The sequence below is a fragment of the Mixophyes fleayi genome, chromosome 1, assembly GCF_038048845.1.
Source record: "Mixophyes fleayi isolate aMixFle1 chromosome 1, aMixFle1.hap1, whole genome shotgun sequence".
NCBI classification, from domain to species: Eukaryota; Metazoa; Chordata; class Amphibia; order Anura; family Limnodynastidae; genus Mixophyes; species Mixophyes fleayi.
The window spans coordinates 364,073,940-364,092,237 of record NC_134402.1 but is presented as its reverse complement, the minus strand read 5'-3'; the positions used below and the strand labels follow the sequence as shown (position 1 = coordinate 364,092,237).

The 18,298-nt window shown below is 39.8% G+C and overlaps 1 protein-coding gene across 4 annotated transcripts in view; it reads left to right on the top strand.

The window, feature by feature from the left end:
• The window catches only part of TAOK3 (TAO kinase 3), a 134,610-nt gene that overhangs the window by 29,260 nt on the left and 87,052 nt on the right, over positions 1–18,298 (top strand). The gene's annotated exons all lie outside the window — the stretch shown is intronic.

The following is an 18,298-nucleotide window of genomic DNA, read 5'->3' as shown; positions in this document are numbered from 1 at the left end:
TCTTAAGCTTAGTAATTACTGAAATTAAAATAAATACAGAAAATTTGTTTTTTTTTAGTCTAATTCCTCTGTAATTTTAAAATTTAAACCAGTTAAGTGGTACATACGGTACTACTGCTAGTCCAAAAGTTTTCCAAGTATCTCTTGAAATGGCGCCATAGGAAATTCATAGCTGTGTGCCCTTCTGAGGTCTACAGAACATTAATCGTGGCCTCTTAGAACAGCTTGTACACCCACATTGCTTTTGTGTGGGAACATCCTGACCATCTGTGTAGAGTTTGTATGTACTCCCTGTGTTTGCGTGGGTTTCCTCCCACACTTCAATAACATACTAGTAGGTTAATTGGCTGCTATTAAAATTGTCCTTAGTCTCTCTCTGTCTGTGTAACTCTTCGGTCCCTCAAGTAGTACCTGTCCCGTTACCCGCATTTCATTTATCTGGAAACTGCCATGTTCCAGCATCAGACTAGCTTCATTCATTCATTCATTCAGCTATATTCAGATCTGTGCAGGTGCAACCCTATTGCACTTCAGGACCTCCTCCCCTCTTTTTCATTGGCTAAGCACTTCTGGAGCACTATTTAAACCTCCTGGATTCACCTGTTCTTCAAGCTCACTTCCTGTAGCCTGTGGTTCTGGTTCCTGTCCTCCTTGTGGATCTCTGCTACTCCAGCCTGTCTCAGTCTCCTGCTATATTGAAGTATTGCTGCTCCAGTACCACTATACAATCTTTGATTTACTTTATTGTGACAGCTCCAGTTCTCTGACTGCTACCACTGTGAACCGCAACTGCCTTGGTGACTCATTGCCTGTTCTCCCCAGTTACCTCTGCTTCCCGTGTGCTCAGCATAACTCTAGTGCTGTACTTAAGCTGTTCCAGTATCTCCACCTATCACCATTGGATACACCATTGTGACAGCCTCCGCTTTTCCTTGTTGTACCACAGGACATCTATTCTCCTTGTGCCTTATTAATCTCTACCCATGTTACTTGGCTCCTCCACACCTTTCTGCTGTTCACCCTCTCACAGGACAGTGACCTGCAGGTTTGGTTCTGCTAAGTCCATACGTCCTTGCGGGGGTTCCTGGTGAAAACCACCTGCCTGTTAGACTCCGAGCCTGTGGGTGGGGTAAGCCATGTCCAGCAGAGCCTAAGGATCAATTTCCTATAAGCCAACCGTGACAGTCTGTGTGTTAGAGAATTTAGACTGGAAGCTCCAATGGGGGGCAGGGACTGATGTGGGTGAGTTCTCTGTAAAGCATTGCAGAATTAGTGGCGCTATATAAATAGATGATGATTGTAAACAGCTTTCTGGCATCAGAAGAAAGCTATTTGACTCCATTCAGTAGTTTTATTTGGGGCAGATTCTTGGCTGTAACATACACTATATGGACAAAAGTATTTGGCCACACCTGTTAATTATTGTGTTGAGGTGTTTCAGTCAGACTCGTTGCCAGAGGTGTATAATTTCAAGCACCTAGCTATGCAGTCTCCATTTGCAAACATTTGTGATACAGAATGAGTCGGTGACTTCAAGCTCGGTACTGGGATAGGATGCCACCTTTGCAATAAGATTGTTCGTCAAATTTCATCCCTGCTGGATGTTCCACGGTCAACTGCAAGTGATATTAGAAAGTGGAAGCGTTTAGGAACAACAGAAACTCTGCCACGAAGTGAAAGACAGCGTAAAATCACAGAGCGGGGTCAACGACTGCTATGATGCCTTTTGCGAAAAAGTCTTCAATGCTCTGCTGATTCCATAGTTGAAGAGTTCCAAACTTCCACTGGCATTAATGTAACCACAAAAACTTATTAGCGAGAGCTTAACGGAATGGGTTTCCATGGCCAAGCAGCTACATGCAAGCCTCACATCACCAAGACCAATGCCAAGCATCAGATGGAGTGGTGTAAGGCACACCGACATTGGACTGTGGAGCAGTGGAAATGTGTTCTGTGGAGTGACGAATCGTGCTTCTCTGTTTGGCAGTCAGATAGGCGAGACTGGGTTTGGCGGATGCCGGGAGAACGTTGCCTGCCATGCCACATGTGAAGTTTGGTGGTGGAGGGATAATGGTATAGGGCTGTTTTTCAGGGTTTGGGAACTTGGAAGGGAAGGGCGAACTTGATGCTTCAGCATACCAAGTTATTTTGGACAATGCTATGCTTACAACTTTGTGGCAACAGTTTGGGGAAGGCCCTTTTCTATTCCAACATATACTAGTTTGTCATGTAATCCTAAATATTCCTGCTACCTCTTCTGTTCAGTGCAGCACCATGGTATTTTGTCTCCTAGGATATATGTAGTTATTGTATTGAAATATAAAAATTAAAATTTATTTTATTGTGCTGTGCTTTCTTATTTGCCCCAAACACATAGGTGTCTACAATGATCGATTAACAGTCTAAGAAATGTGCCATAATAAAGTTTAGGATACAGCACAACTGTATCTACATCTGCAGTTTTAGGACAACCATAAACTTGAGAGAATGTTTCCACCAGCCAGGATGTCTCAGAGCTTGCTATTCTTATTCATACATTCAAATTTGTTTGGATTGGGCAAACAAATATTTACTCCTCTTCAGTAGGAAAGAGTGCTCACTGGTCCTGCAGGAGTCCCAACAATCTATGCCTATGATCAGAGGTTTATTTCTTCTACTACCTTACAACTTGGTATTGAGTTAGGTAAGCTATATTCCTTTATGTTCAGGGTATGTACTCCACACCCCAAGTAGCCTTTTACGCTCTCCATATCACAGTGCTGTGCAGTGAACCTTCATCCTCTGGATGTATAAGTACTCAGTTCTTGGTCATTAATCCAGAAAGTGCTGTCAATGGACAACAAACATCTGTTACAATGGTAAAATTACCTGTTATAATATTGCTATTTCACATATTTATTCTATCTCATCAAGCAACTGTTAAAACAGACATCTTAAAAGGAGAAGGATATGCAGGTTAATAATTAATACTTTGAGAATTAGATACATTTGCTTATAATAGGCCAAACTTCCCATCGGGATCCAATTTGAGTTGTTAAAGGTGAAGAAAAGAGAAATGTGAATCAGAATTTGCTCTCCCTGTACGTAATTAGAATATTGTCACTGACATTTCTTCTGCCGATCAGGCTGTCTCTATCTACAATCGCACCATTACCACTGCCCTTGACTCTGTTATCCAACTGTTGCTATCAGCCTTCATCGGTCCCCACCTTAGTCATGGCACTCCAAACTTGCCCCCTATCTTCAAAAGTGCTTGGCTACCGTGGAACCTCTCCTCACTTTCTGTTCCCGACTTTGCTATCCACTTCAGCTCAAAATTCGAGTCTATACATCTCAAACTTTCCCTGTCCTTAATAACTCTCCCTTCCTCCTTCAAACATGCTCTTGTCTCCCCCATGCTCCAGAAAGCCCTCCATTGACCCTGACGATCTCTAAGTACAACCCCATCTCCCTCCTTCCTTTTGCCTCCAAACTTCTTGAGCCGATTGTTTATAACCGCTTCACCTATTCTCTCCTGTCACTCTATCCCTCCTTGACCTGCTTCCCCAACATCACAGAAAACAGCCCTCAAAGTCACCAAGGACCTTCTCTCTGCTAAATCTAAGGGACACTTCTCTCTTCTTGACCTTTCTGCAGCCTTGGATACCATTGACACTCCATCCTTTTACCAAGGCCTAAAGATTGGAGAGTTTGCAAAACTGTCGTTCCCTGGTTTTCCTCTTGCCTCACCAACCACTTTTTTTTTTTTTTCCCGGTCTCCACAGACTCCACCTTTCCCTCTCTTAACTAACCAGTCAGCATTTCCCAAGCATCTGTCCTTGGACCCCTGCTTTTCACCCTCTATACCTCCTCCCTTGGTGACCTCATCAGCTTGTTTGGCCTCCAGTACACTGATGACACCCAAATCTATCTGTCATCTTCCCTTCCCTCATGTGTCTCATCTCTTGGCCATCCCATCTTGGATGTCTCAACCCTTTCTGAAACTCCCAGTATTTCTGACCGAATATCATCATCTAACCCATCAACCCCCCCTGACCCTTACTGGGCTCCATTTTATCCCCACATTCATCCTTCACTCCTCACATTCAGTCCCTCTCCATCACCTGCTGAGTCTACCTCTAGAACATATCCAAAGCCTTTTATCTCCATAACAGCTACCAAAACGTATTAACTTCCTTGTACTCTTGCCTTGATAAATGTAACAATCTCCTTGCTGGCCTAGCTAAATCCCGTCTTGCCCCTCTTCAGACTATCCTCAATACTTCTGCCTGCCTTAGTTTTCTGTTCCGCTGCTCTCTCTGCCAGTCACTACAGTGGCTCTTCGTGTCCTACAGATCTAAATTTTAAACTCCTCGCCCTCGCCTAAAATGCCCTTAATCAATCCTTCACCACCATAACACCCCCCCCCCCCCAAAAACACACATCACCAACCTCCTCTCACAATCCTACTCACTCCACTCTACCAATGACCCACCTCATTTACCACATGGATGACCTCATCCAAATCCCACCTCCTAGGGCTTTGTCAGGGCTCCTATGTGGAACAATCTCCCTTACCAGATTAGCCTGTACTCTCCAAGGCTTTATGCATGCCCTTTTTTAAAACTCATTTATTAATTCAAGACTTTCAGCACTACTCAACTCTTTCACCTCTGCTACCATCTCCCACTTGTTGCCATCCTATTTGTGTCTTCTTCCCTTTTAAGATGTAAGCTCCATCGCGAGCAAGGCTCTTGTTTTCTCATGGTCTCCCTCTACTATTGCATCACCGTCTGTTCCTCTATGCCTGCTTCCCTAGCCCTGTTTTCTTTTGCCCAGGCCTACCTCACATTAGACATTACCATTATTTTTCACTCACTGTCTCATAAATAACTTGATCTGTTAGTAGATATATGGTCTTTGTATAATGTTTTGTTTAATAACGTTTTATGGATCGTTACTGCCTGTAGTATACTACTGAAAATTTCATGTACATCGCTGTAGAATTTCTGTGGTGCCTTTTTATAAATAAAAGATAAGAACAATGGGCCTGATTCATTAAGGGAAGTTAAGCAAACGTAAGTGTAACCCCCTGTCAGTGTGTGAAGTGTGGGGTGCAAAGGTTACATAGTTTCTTTGTAAGTAGTGGGGCACAGGTGATGTCACTTTGTGGTGCAGTGCAATAAAGTCACAATTTAGGCGTCGGACCATCTTTCACTAACTGATCTCTTTATTTACACTCCTCTTCCTCCAGCACGATAATCATAATGGTTGCAGCAATAAAGAAACATATATAGCTCCTTACTCTCTCCAGCACAGTTATTAATGAGCAATATGAATGTGGTTACAAGTATCTCTCCTTACTCCTCCTGCACACATCTTACACTGCTTACTGTATCACAGTACATACCAGGTTCTCCTGGTCATAGTAGTTCCACAACTACTCACAGTTCAGCCTCTCTGTTTCCAGTATACACAGGCAGGAATCACAGTGTAGCTTTCAGCTTTGCAAGCAGGAGTAGAATCCCTTGGGCTATAACACTCTTCTCTAGTGTTCTCTCTGCCCCTCTCTGGGTTTTCCACAACTGCCTCTCTTTGCTACAACCCTCTCTCCAGGGGTCTCTGCTATGGGGACTCTCTCCCTATTCAGGGCACACATTCCTTGCCCTTGCATTCACCGTGCTCGCACTCCCAGGCAATGCCGGGGGACCTGGGAGGTCCCCAGCTTCTCACATCACCGCTCCCCTCTCTCTGTCTCCTCCTTATCTTCCCCCCCCCCCTTTTTTACAGCCACTCCTCCTTCTCACTCAGTTTCTAGCAGACTGGACTGGGTTGTCCCCATACCAAGCAGTCTTAATCACTGCTCCTTCCACAAACACCTAACTCGCAACTAGGGGGCGTTGCATAAGTAAGGCAAAACCATGTTGCATTGGAGGGGGAGGTAAATTTAAAATGTGATGGCAGATTTATAGTTGAGGTAGTGCATGTCCTAGATCAACTTTAAATTTCAGTGTACAAATAAGCTATAAAGTATTTTGTGTGCTACGTGGAAAAACAGCCACTAAACTAATTTGCACCCCTTGCAGTGGAACATGGTTTGTCCAGAAAACTTGAGTAAGAAAACTTACTCAATTTTTTTGCTTAAGTTTCCTTAATGAATCCGGCCCAATATGTGGAATGGAAATGTTGCCCCATCCACAGTCCCTTAAAACCCCAACATTTGCTACCATGTGGGTCTCCTGATATCTGTGTTTTTTAATATGGTTACTAGTGAATGGTTTATCATTCACATATCATTATTTACTCTTAACATTCACACCCTTATGTTCCATGAACAAATTATAAAATTGACCTGGAATTAGATGTTATGGATTGACTTATATATATTTTTGCAATAGCAAGAAGCAAGCAGTTACATTACATTCTCATAGTAAACTCTCTTATAAAAAAAAAAAAAAAAACAACAAGGCTGTTGTATAACAAACAAATTAACTGTAATGTGAAGTGGGGAAGGAATAGGGAAGGAATTTCTGGTGGAGAAAAGGGGACTAACTTATTATAAAAGCCTGTTGGTCCATATATCCTTACAAAGTGCATCTGATTGCAAACTTAAAAAAGTTTTCAGTAATGCGTGTTTCAGTGTTCTTGGACATGACATGGCTGCTTTATGTACTAAATATCCACACATTTAATACTATTGTTTCTAGGAACCATGAGTCCCTTATTTAATAAAGTATCTCTATATCCTTAGCCTTATGAAAGCATTTTTGCTTCCCCTCTCCCCCCCCCCCTCCTTAAGCATGGACTGTTCGAGTTGAAACAGGTTAGGCGGCGTGAGTTCTGATTCTGTTAAGTATTAGCAAAATGACCTGTCTATATGTATTCATAAGACTTTGAGGTGCAAGAATATTTGTGCTTGTTATGTGAATGATTATCATTCTATTTAATTACTTTTGACTTCCTACAACATTGTCTTAAGCACAAACACTTGTAATAGCTATTGAGGAGTATTATCAGGAAACAATATACAGTAGACAACTTCAACACCTAAAAGGAAAATAAAAAATATATGGCTGCCTCCAGTCAACCAAGAGGGCTATTAGGATGTTTCTTTTTGTGAAGAAGCTTGGTCTCTAAATATGATCGTTCGAGCCATGCTTATGCATAGTCTCTTGACTAAATTTAGGAATCCTACACGAAGGCCAGCATTTCATCCCACAAATCCACCATCACCATCACCAATTTCTCATTAATACCGTCCTCAAGGTGGTTTATTTTGTGTTTTTTGTTTTGTTTTTTTTTAAAGCATAGGGACTAGTGCAACTTGAGCTACTGTCTGGAGATTTCCCATCCTTTCCCATACATTATTAGGAATAGAAGCATTCCCAAAAAAGTACACCACATTTAGATAACAATTTTCACTTCTTTTCATCTGCTGTCTTCTATGTTAACACGTCGTTCAGATGGTTTATCCATGTAAAAAAAGTAAAGTAGATAGCACCTGAATGGTGAAGTATGTATAAAAGTGCTCAGCACACTTGAGTGATTGTCTATGTACCAATTATGATACAAATAATTGAGCTTATTGGATTCCTAGTGGTGTTTAAATCCTAGACATCTGGATTTCTCCATAGGGTATATCTCGGCAACTAATACAGAGGAAAAAAAAACCAGCACACTGCTATAGCCTGCAAAGGAGCTGCCAATTTTACTTGTAAATAAAAATGCAGAGGTCTCAGTTGCACACATTTACAAATGTATGTTTAAGCCACCTGCCACTCCACAGCGCTTTTGCTAATAGGGTCGTCCTAACTCTAAACAGTGAGTACCTGAGAGCTAACTTACCAAGAGGTACCCCAGAAGCCTCCATATGGCAATATAGCACCAGCATTCCCCCTCAGCTGCTGAGACCAACATGCCACTCAGACAAACAATACAGCAACTACACAGATGACTGCACTTAAATGTAGATAAAAAAACATCATACTGTAACACTGCAAATCATTTTTACTGAACAGCTATATAGATGAGTGACTTTTTTTAAACTCTTAAGAATGGGGTCAGGTAAGTTGGGGCTTGGCAATAGGCAGCAGATTTTAATGTTTTGCCACATATATTTATATTAAGGGCAGAACTCTGGGCCATTCAAGGACATCTCCTTTCCTTTTTTTTTTTTTTTTTTTGCAACAATAAATGCCATAAGCAAACAAAAGAAATACACATCAAATGTAACTAAACCGAGAATTAAATGATTTGCAAATTAACATTGTTGGATAACAAGTCCCCACATTTTTTGGGGGAGTTAAACGGTAGATGAGAGGGGAGGGGGAAAGTTCCCAGAGTAGGGGTTACTGATGGTCCAGAAGATGATTCTAGTAATTGTCCAACTTAATGTAAGAGATAGAAGTTGCAGGAGTGTTGATGAGAGCTCTTGGATATAATGGTCCGTACAAAAGATCGGACCATTCCTGAGTAGAGGATTTTTGAGACCGCAAATTTATGGCATTTATTATTGAGGTAGCCAGACTCTTTTCCATGGAGGCTAGTTGCCAGATTTTACTAATGACCAATTGTAATGGGGAAACATCACGGCTTTTCCAAATGGGAAGCTATTAAGCATCTGTCTGCATTAATAATATGAACTTCCAGTTTGTTGTTCTGTCAGCCAAGATACGCTTGGAGGTCCTGGAAGAGGAGCCATGGGTTCTTGGCTAATAGCATGATGAAGATGGTGCTTAGGAGATTTGCAATCCCTTCCCAATAAACTCCTATGAAAGACAGAAACTCCAAATGTGGAGAAAAGTTCCTACACTCCCACCGACCCTTCAACACTGAGGGGAGGTGGAGCCATTTATTTTATGTAACCTTGTGGGGACCAGGTACCTGTAATGTACAATGTATGTATTGTCCTTGATAAGTATAGAGAGAGGATTTAGAGACTTTGTTTTATGGTGACCCATGTTCCAGTCACAGCAGAACAATATCCATTATTATTTCTTCTCTCAGTACATACATTCATATTAATCTGCTTGAAAGCAGAGGAAACTGTAAAGTTCTCTGTTGGCAAAGGTTGCGATTAAAAATCTGAGTAAGTTTGTAGAACAAATCTCAAATGTGTTTAAAATTTGCTTCATATACATTGTTTAAGTTCCATTTCGAGAGTGATGGCTATATGAGCAGATGGTCACACTTGCTGTATATTTATTACAATTTAAATAAAATGCATGTGTAGCTCGTTGAAGCTATTTTTGTGATTTCCAGTAGATGGTGTTGTCTATTGACGAGTGGCTGGCTTTTGTAAGGCGTCATTACATTATTGCAATCGCTGCTTTCAGTCGGTGGAGATGGGGATTGGTAATGGGAAATTGTTGCAATTTACCAAACACACAGGTTTTTTTTGGATGAACAAAGAGAGACCAGGGGCCTGATTCATTAAGGATCTTAACTTGAGAAACTTCTTCTTTCAGTCTCCTGGACAAAACCATGTTACAATGCAAGGGGTGCAAATTAGTATTATGTTTTGCACATAAGTTAAATACTGACTGTTTTTTCATGTAGCACACAAATATCAACTTTAAAATTTCAGTGTACAAATAAGCTAACAAGTAAGAAGTTTCTCAAGTTAAGATCCTTAATGAAACGGGCCCCAGGTTAGGTAGTCTAACCTAACCTTTTCCTTCTTTGTCTCCACTTACCAATGCTTTCAAAGATCTGAAAATTGAATTGATTTACTATATGGCAATGTTCAATACAATGTTTATCTATTGATACCAACATTAACATTGGATCTTAAGGATATCCAAAATATGGAGATTATAGGTAGACACAAATAGTATACATTCCAATGTAATGTTTTAATCTCTGAGAAAATAAATACTATCCCTTTAATTTGGACAAAATCCCATTGGCAAGTTTTGCTAACTATTGCTTGTGGTAACATCTGCTACTAAAGTACTTTGCATACATAGATTGTATTCTCTCACAGGCACTATTATTAGAGAACTCCTTCCCCTCCTAGCAAACTATGATGTTAAGATTTATTTATGTGAGGAGGGGATAAACATTACTTTTGCAATAGTATGCATGTTACTGTAGTATCCAGAAAGTAGTCGTATAGTTTCACTGTATGTAATTGTAGGTTTAATTTCTGGTACATATTGAGTCAATAAGGGATTTTAAGTCTCCCGTCCCTCATGCAGGCATTACGATAAGAGGGGGTGACATCAGAGCCCATAGCGGTTCCCTATGGATGCATGTAAAATTTTGTTTTTGAAATAAACTATTGTAGTGCAGAACAATACTCGCGTCAAAAAAGGCCACATTTCTCAAAAGAAACTTATTTTTTGTGGCTTTTAATACTATTCTTTTGAGGTATAGACTAATAAACATCAAATGATACCAAGTAGCTTGTGTTCTGTGGTAGTGACACAATTGCCAATTTATACAGAAAGATGAGATATGTCCCTAACATAAGATTAGCAATGGACACTAGGAGCAAGGACCCTTGCCAAAAAGTTTGCCAGCTGGGAAAAACATAGAATCTGTGCCAGACATGATCAGATGACCAGTAGGATGGCATAGTCCTTGTGTATTTTAGGCAAAATACCAAATAATTGGGTGGTGAGGTTTAACACCTGTATGTAATGATAGTAAAGGTTCTACAGCAGCTTCAATAATGCAGAAGACGTCATGTGATCTAATTAGATAATTGCTCATTAGAAACTGATAGATATATATTTATATCTATATAGAGAGAGACATATAGATATCTCGATCTCTCGTTAATATCAGACAATCGTGAGCAGCATCGAACCACTATGGTTCCATCTTTTGTTGGCTAGTTTTCACAGGGTCTCAATAATATGTGTGCTTGTAGCAAGTCTCTGGTATCCAAATAAAGGTCTCTTAAGCATGTAAATCTTGACTATTCGCCAATACCCTTACCTACCTAATGGAACCAATGGGGATCCTTCACTGGGAGCATGGTTTTCATTAGGATCAATAACTTGTGTCTGCTTGCATTCTCTTAATTTTATAGAGCAAATCATTGGCTGCCATCAATATTACAAAATCAGCCTTGCTCACATTCCAAATTCTTCCTCCTGTTACATGTGGAGAATACAGCCAGCAGCCTCTTGAGCAGCTTAGTGGATGGATGCCCATGGTTCTACCTAGGAATAATAAAGTTTCATGTCCAAAAAATAAATAAATAAAAAAAATAAAAATACCTAGCTGGTAAGATCATTAGACTAAATGATTGGTTGATTAAGTACTAGCCACAGTTTACAATCCCACCATTAATATTTTATGTATGTTTTGCCAATAGTACTCCCAAGCTGCTGCCTGGAAATGGTGCTCAACTGTTAACCCTTGGCCCATGATTTTTAAGATGAGCTGATTTTAAGCCATTTACAAAAGCAGTCTACTTTTCAAAGTGATGGGTAATTACACCAAAGAGAATATATGTATTAACCCCCTGTTAGATAAGTTTCCAGATCCCATAAATATTAAAAATAGTGCCTTATTATACCCTTGATCAAATGCATCCCAAAATGCTAAATTAGCAGTATAAAGTACAATATATAATGTATGTTAGTCCTCTTATCTATGCTCCTACCTCATAAGTTACAATTGTTGTTTATCACACAAGCCACAATTTTTTTGTGTTGCATGCGATACGTTCTTTTATATATTGTTACTTTATATCACGTACGATTTGTTGTGCTCCATAACTCACTAATAAATATTTCACAGCATCCCAGAAGATCAGGATTTTAAAGCATACTGTTCCACGCAGGCCAAACCATGAAAAATGTTGCAAAACCAAAATTATTTTCAGGATAGCAAGTGCAATTAATGTTGTTGAAAGGGTAGCTGAGGCTTAGAAGCGGTTAGTGTAACGGAAGTAAAGGTGTACTGCCCGCACTGGTAACTGTTTTGGAGATATCATTGGAACTTATTAAAGTATAATGTAATACATTGAAACATGAAGTAAAACAAGTAACTTGGGATCTAATCTTTGTTTCATGCTGCAAAATCTTCTTCTAATAAATGATACCTGTATGTTTTTTGTTTTTTTACATAGTTATTTTGCTGTCTGTTAAATTGGTGAATCCTGTGTGGAGTGATCATAATCTATTTGTAATCAGATTTTATCATGTGACATTATATTTCTACCTTGATAAGTAAGCAATAGAGTATCCTCCCTGCATATCAATAAATACAGATATGCTGAGGCATAAAGCTCTTGCAGAATATCCTTTGCTCATTTTTGTTTTACTGAACCTTTATAGAAAAAGTACAGTATTTCATCATTAATTATACAGTACTCTATTCAAATACCTTTAAAACACAACATTATACAAACTAGTCCTCAGAGTAACAAACTAGTTTTCTTAAAGCATTCAGATAACTACCTCCTTGGATGTAGAAGTCACTGCAAAAACCAGCCCTTGTCGCCTCCCCTTGTCTTGTTCATAAGGGAGCCAAAATAGTCCTCCCCTTTTATGCTAATGATAGACGGCAAACTCCCTTCCTGGTGACTCTGAATTCTTGCCCTGAGGAACTGCTGGTAAGAAATTGCTTATCTGTATTTCTCATTTAAAGTGCTAATGGAGAATAACTTTTAGTTAATTTATAACAAATGAATTACTGTAACAAATTCCTGTAACCATCTATACCGTTTTGGTTTCTGTAAGATGTTTCACTTCTTCCTTCTGTGACTGTTCACATTTCCTGTCTACATTTACTTATGATTCTTTATCTCCGTCACTGAGGGTGGGTGTGGAGGATCTATACACATGAAAGTGGTGGAATACTATCTGATCTGTCATCATGGAGGTAACATTGTATTTAGTATCTTACCTTCTAGAAGTAGAGCTGTACAGTACAAGCAATTTATGTATCATTGATAGATTTTTACCTAGAACACTATTTCTTCTTTCTAGTATACAGTATGTTGATTTCACTACAATAATCTAAGAATGATTATAAACTGCCAAAGTTTTTTCCAAAATTCATTGCTCAGACACACGATCAATAGCCCATTGCAGTGGGTTAGTTGGAAATGAGTGATCGCCCGTTTCATATGGGTTTCCAAAATTATCTGTTCCTGTGGATTAGTAGAAACTGGAGTCATGGCCAAAAGTTTTGAGAATGACACAAGTAGTATTTTTCACAAAGTCTGCTGTCTCAGTTTTTATGATGGCAATTTGCATATACTCCAGAATGTCATGAAGAATGATCAGATGAATTGCAATTAATTTCTTTGCCATGACCATGAACTTTATCCCAAAGACAGCATTTCCACTGCATTTCAACCCTACCACAAAAGGACCATGTGATATCAGGTCAGTGATTCTCTTGTTAACACAGGTGAGAGTGTTGATGAGGACAAGGATGGTGATCACTCTGTCATGCAGATTCTGTTGGAACAGACTGGAAGCTTTAATAGGAGGAAATCATTGTTCTTCCTCTGTTAACCATGGTTATCTGCAAGGAAACACATGCAGTCATCATTGCTTTGCACAGAAAGGGCTTTAAAGGCAAAGATATTGCTGCTAGGAAGATTGCATCTAAATCAACCATTTATCAGATCATCAAGAACTTTAAGAAGAGAGGATCAATGGTTGTGAAGAAGGCTTCAGGGTGCCCAAGAACGTCCAACAAGGGTCAGGACTGTCTCCTAAGTTTGATTCAGCTGCTGAATCCAGACACCACCAATGCAGAGCTTGCTCAGGAATGGCAACAGGCAGGTGTGCGTGCATGTGAACGCACAGTGAGGCAAATATTTTTGGAGGATGGCCTGGTGTCAAGAAGGCCAGCAAAGAAGCCACTTCTTTTTAGGAAAATATCAGGCACAGACTGACCTTCTGCAAAAGGTACAAGAATTGGACTGCTAAGGACTGGGGTAAAGTCATTTTCTTTGATGAATCCCCTTTCAGATTATTTGGGGCATCTGGAAAAAACGCTTGTCTGGAGTGAGCGCTACCATCAGTCCCGTGTCAGGCCAACAGTAAAGCATCCTGAGACCATTCATGTGTGGGGTTGCTTCTCAGCCAACTGAGTGGACTCCCTCACAATTTTGCCTAAGAACACAGCCATGAATAAATAATGTTACCAAACATCCTCTAAAAGCAATTTATTCCAACCATCCAAGAACAGTTTGGTGAAGAACAATGCCTTTTCCAGCATGATGGAGCACCTTGACATAAGACAAAGTGATAACTAAATGGCTCGGGGATCAAAACATCGAAATTTTGGGCAAGAAACTCCCCAGACCTTAATCCTATTGAGACCTTATGGTCAATCCTCAAGAGGCAGGTGGACAAACAAAAACCCACGTATTCTGACAAACTTCAAGCATTAGTTAGGCAACAATGGGCGGCCAACAGTCAGTATATGGCCCAGAAGTTGATTGACAACATGCCAGGGCAAATTGCAGAGGTCTTCAAAAAGAAGGGTCAACATTGCAAATATTGACTCATTGCATAAATTGAATGTAATTGTCAATAAAAGCCTTTGACACTTATGAAATGCTTGTAATTTTACTTCAGTATACCATAGCAACATCTGACAAAAAGGTCTAAAAACACTGGAGCAACAAACTTTGTGAAAACCAATACTTGTCATTCTCAGAACTTTTAGCCGTGACTGTAGTTGGTCAGTAATGTCATTGCTCTATTTCTTTTTTTTTTTTTTTTTTTTTTTTTACCCCTGGAATATATTTCTCTTACTGCCATTTAATTTATGTAGATTCAGACCTTGTGCACAGAGGCAGTCATGTTAAGCAATTAATGCACATTCTTTAAGCCTATTAAACACACATAACAGTCCAAAAAATTGTGTAAGCAAGTGGACTTTGCTCTGCATTAATAGCTATGTTGGTAAAATACAGTGAAGTTCTGTGGTAGTGCTCACTAATTACACAATACACTATGCTGCAGGAAAGCCTTGAGACGTGTTAATGAACATGCTTCTACTTCGAACGCTCTAGTTAAAAAGTATACGAAAACTCTTATGTTGTTGCTTTATCAGAGTTTATTTTCAAGACCCGTGTGTACAAGCCCTTTCGTGTGGAGACCAAGTTAATTTAACAAGCCAGTCTAGATTATTGTTATATATGTTTGACTGACTGGTCAAGCTAGGTGAGGTTTTTCTGCAGTCAGCATAAACTAGGCAAATGTAATAAAAATTTCTGTGCAAAGCAGGTGTGACAATGACACAAGGTGCTGTCATCTAAAGGGCTTTATCCTTTTGGAGATGGTCATTTGCTATTTTTAACATTTTAAATGTAACATTTAATTACATCTAATTATTGTTTTTAGTGACTGTTAAATGACTAAAACCAATAATATTAGAGTAGTGTCACATGGGCAGGTGAGAATGTTGCACTCGTCCAGTGTTCTCACAGCTCAAGCATCCTATATGGCCGGGAAGTTGCGTTTTCCTTTTACTTTAGTGTGTCGCTAATGGACCTTAAATATACATGCTGCTTTAGCTGGAATTCCTGTATCTGTTCAGTTTCTGTGCTCACATTCGTATGCCAGGGTGTTAAAATTTTAACCCTACGTTTCTCTCCATCTCAAACATAAGTCTTCCCTGTGTTGGGTAATAGGTGGAAAATACCCTCGGAATGTTTTATTTTACATTATTGAACCATAGTATAATTTTATGTTGGACAGTGTTTTCATTGTCCATGCCTATAGTCTGGTGCGCATAATCCATGAACTGCAGTATTGTTTGACGGCCAACTATTGTACGTTCTCCCTGTGTTTGCATGGGTGTCCACCCACACTCCAGAAACAAATACTGGTGGCAGGTGAATCTCTTCCTGACTAAAATAACCCTAGTGTGTCTGTGTGGTAGTGAATATAGCAGTGGTTCTCAGACTGGGTGCCACGACGAGGACCGATGGTAAACAAGTTGTTGGACTACTAAGTAAATATTTTGGCTAAGGGGTACCTTGAATAAAAAGTTTGGAGACCCTAAGGGTGCCTCGTAAGAAAAAGTTTTTGGGATCCATTGGTTATATAGAATATAAGGTATAGTGAACGATCAAATATTCTCTCTAAAGCGCTGCATAATATGTTGGCAGTTGTTGTTTATATATGTTAATAAATAAACTATCCATTTTTATAATACTTTATATAACTTGTATAACAAGCATGCATGTCATTTCATCTAAGCCTAATGCTGTGGAATTATCAAGTGGGACACTTAAGCCCAAAACAGTCTATTGCGCCATAACCAGAATAACTGTCAGTTGCCTCATGATTAGCAATCCTCCTCAGAACATGCTTCTAGAGTTAGCTGCATCATAACCAATCTTCTAAAACCTGAAATATCATGAAATGCATACCTCGCAACTGTCCCCATTTTAGCTGGACATCCTGATTTGTGGACTAAAAAGGGGTGGGGCTTAACCAAAAGTAGGCAGAGGGGTTTTTTTTTTTTTTGGTTTTTTTTTTTTTAAAGGAAAAATTGCACATTCATGGGTGGAGTTTAGGCAGAACGGGGTCCGGGCTTATCTTATCCCAGTTTCGTCCTTTTAAGGGGCAATTCAATTGGGGCATGCAGTATTGCCATTATTACAGTAATCTTAAGGCGGATTTTTGCTCACAGAGCTGCGAGCAAGAGTCAGTGTTGAAATTATCATAGTAGCGGTCGCGGCCCTAAATGTTGGGAGGTATGAAATTGCTATAATCCATGTTATATTAAGACCAGTATGCTATAGCTTAATCAGCAGCAGCTATTTATATAACGCTACTAATTCGGCAGCACTGTACAGAGAACTCATTTAAATCAGTCCTTGCCACAGAGGAGCTTACAGTCTAAATTCCCTAACATAAACACACACATATTGCATGAGACTAGGGTCGATTTAATAGTAGCCAATTAACCTATTATGGGTTTGTTTGTTTGTTTTTTGGGGGGGGGGGGGGGGGGTGGGAGGAAACCGAAGTACCTGGAGGAAAACCTACTATACACGGGGAGAACATACAAACTCCTCACAGATAAGGCCCTGGTTGGGAATTGAGTTCATGACCCCAGTGCTGTGAGGTAGAAGTGCTAACCACTAAGTCACTGTGCTGCACTACCACATACAGAAAAGTTTTTGCTAACATGCATCTGCCCTTAGTTAAAATCCAGAAGGGTATAGAGTGTGGAGAGGGGGAAGTAGGAAGTCCAATCACAAACTGAAATGGAGGGAGGGGAGGAGGACATCATTGTAAAATAGTAAAAGTATATGTATAATTTTTTGGGTACCCTCCCAGTCATGTCACGCAGGTATATTTTGGCCTATTATGCAACTACAACTTTTTGGTCTCCAAAATATAACTCCCTTCTGGTCTGTATTACCATTAAGGAAATAACCTCTATTTTTTACAATGGCCATGTTACTGTTTTTTGTATCTACGCACTTCAGTCCGCCACACAATGTGCTGAAGCTCTCTTGTGTAGGATGCATTTATGTCTTATGAAAGAGAACCATAACAATCACCAAAGCAATTTTAATAAAGTTCTAAAGTTTTACAGCCATTGGCAAATTTCCTAACTTCACTCTTAGGGACCTATTTAATTATGCACAAAGCACTTTGCGTTACCGCAACATCGCGGATAGGGTTGCGAAGGGAAATCCACCATGTAGCGGTTGGGTAAGAACAAAATATACAGCCACACGTAGCTGTAATGTTGTGGCTTAATTTAATATGCCCCTATTAAAATATTTTCCTCGGTGGTAGTACAGCTTTACTAACGTTCCCCTCTCCCCCTATATAAAGCTTGGGGGCTGCTACATACGGCTGTATTTCCTGTGGCCCTTATGGTTCTGTAATACAGAACAGGCAAATCAATAAAGCTATCTATATTTTAACTGGTAGAAGGGGTGTGGTTTGTAAGCGGAAGGACCAATCACAAGCCATGACCGCTCAGGTGCTCGTCTGGAGCACAAACTGAAAATGAGAAAACTGCTGCATGTAGCAGCCTCAAGGGGCTCGAACTAGTGGTGCTTTAAGGGCTATTTTACTTATGCTCTGAAAGTTGCTTACACTTTTAGAATTTGGGGAACATAATTTGTGCTAGTGGAAACATCTGTTGAAAACTTTTTCGGTGAGGGTGATTCTTGGCTTTTGACATAGTTGCAAGCTATCTGTTGTGTTTGGCAACTCTAAAACGCTAAAAAAAACCTTAGGGGTAGATTTACTAAACTGGGTTTGAAAAAGTGGAGATGTTGCCTATAGCAACCAATCAGGTTCTAGCAATCACTTTGTAGTAATCATTTATTAAGTATATTCTACAATCTGGTTACTATAGGCAA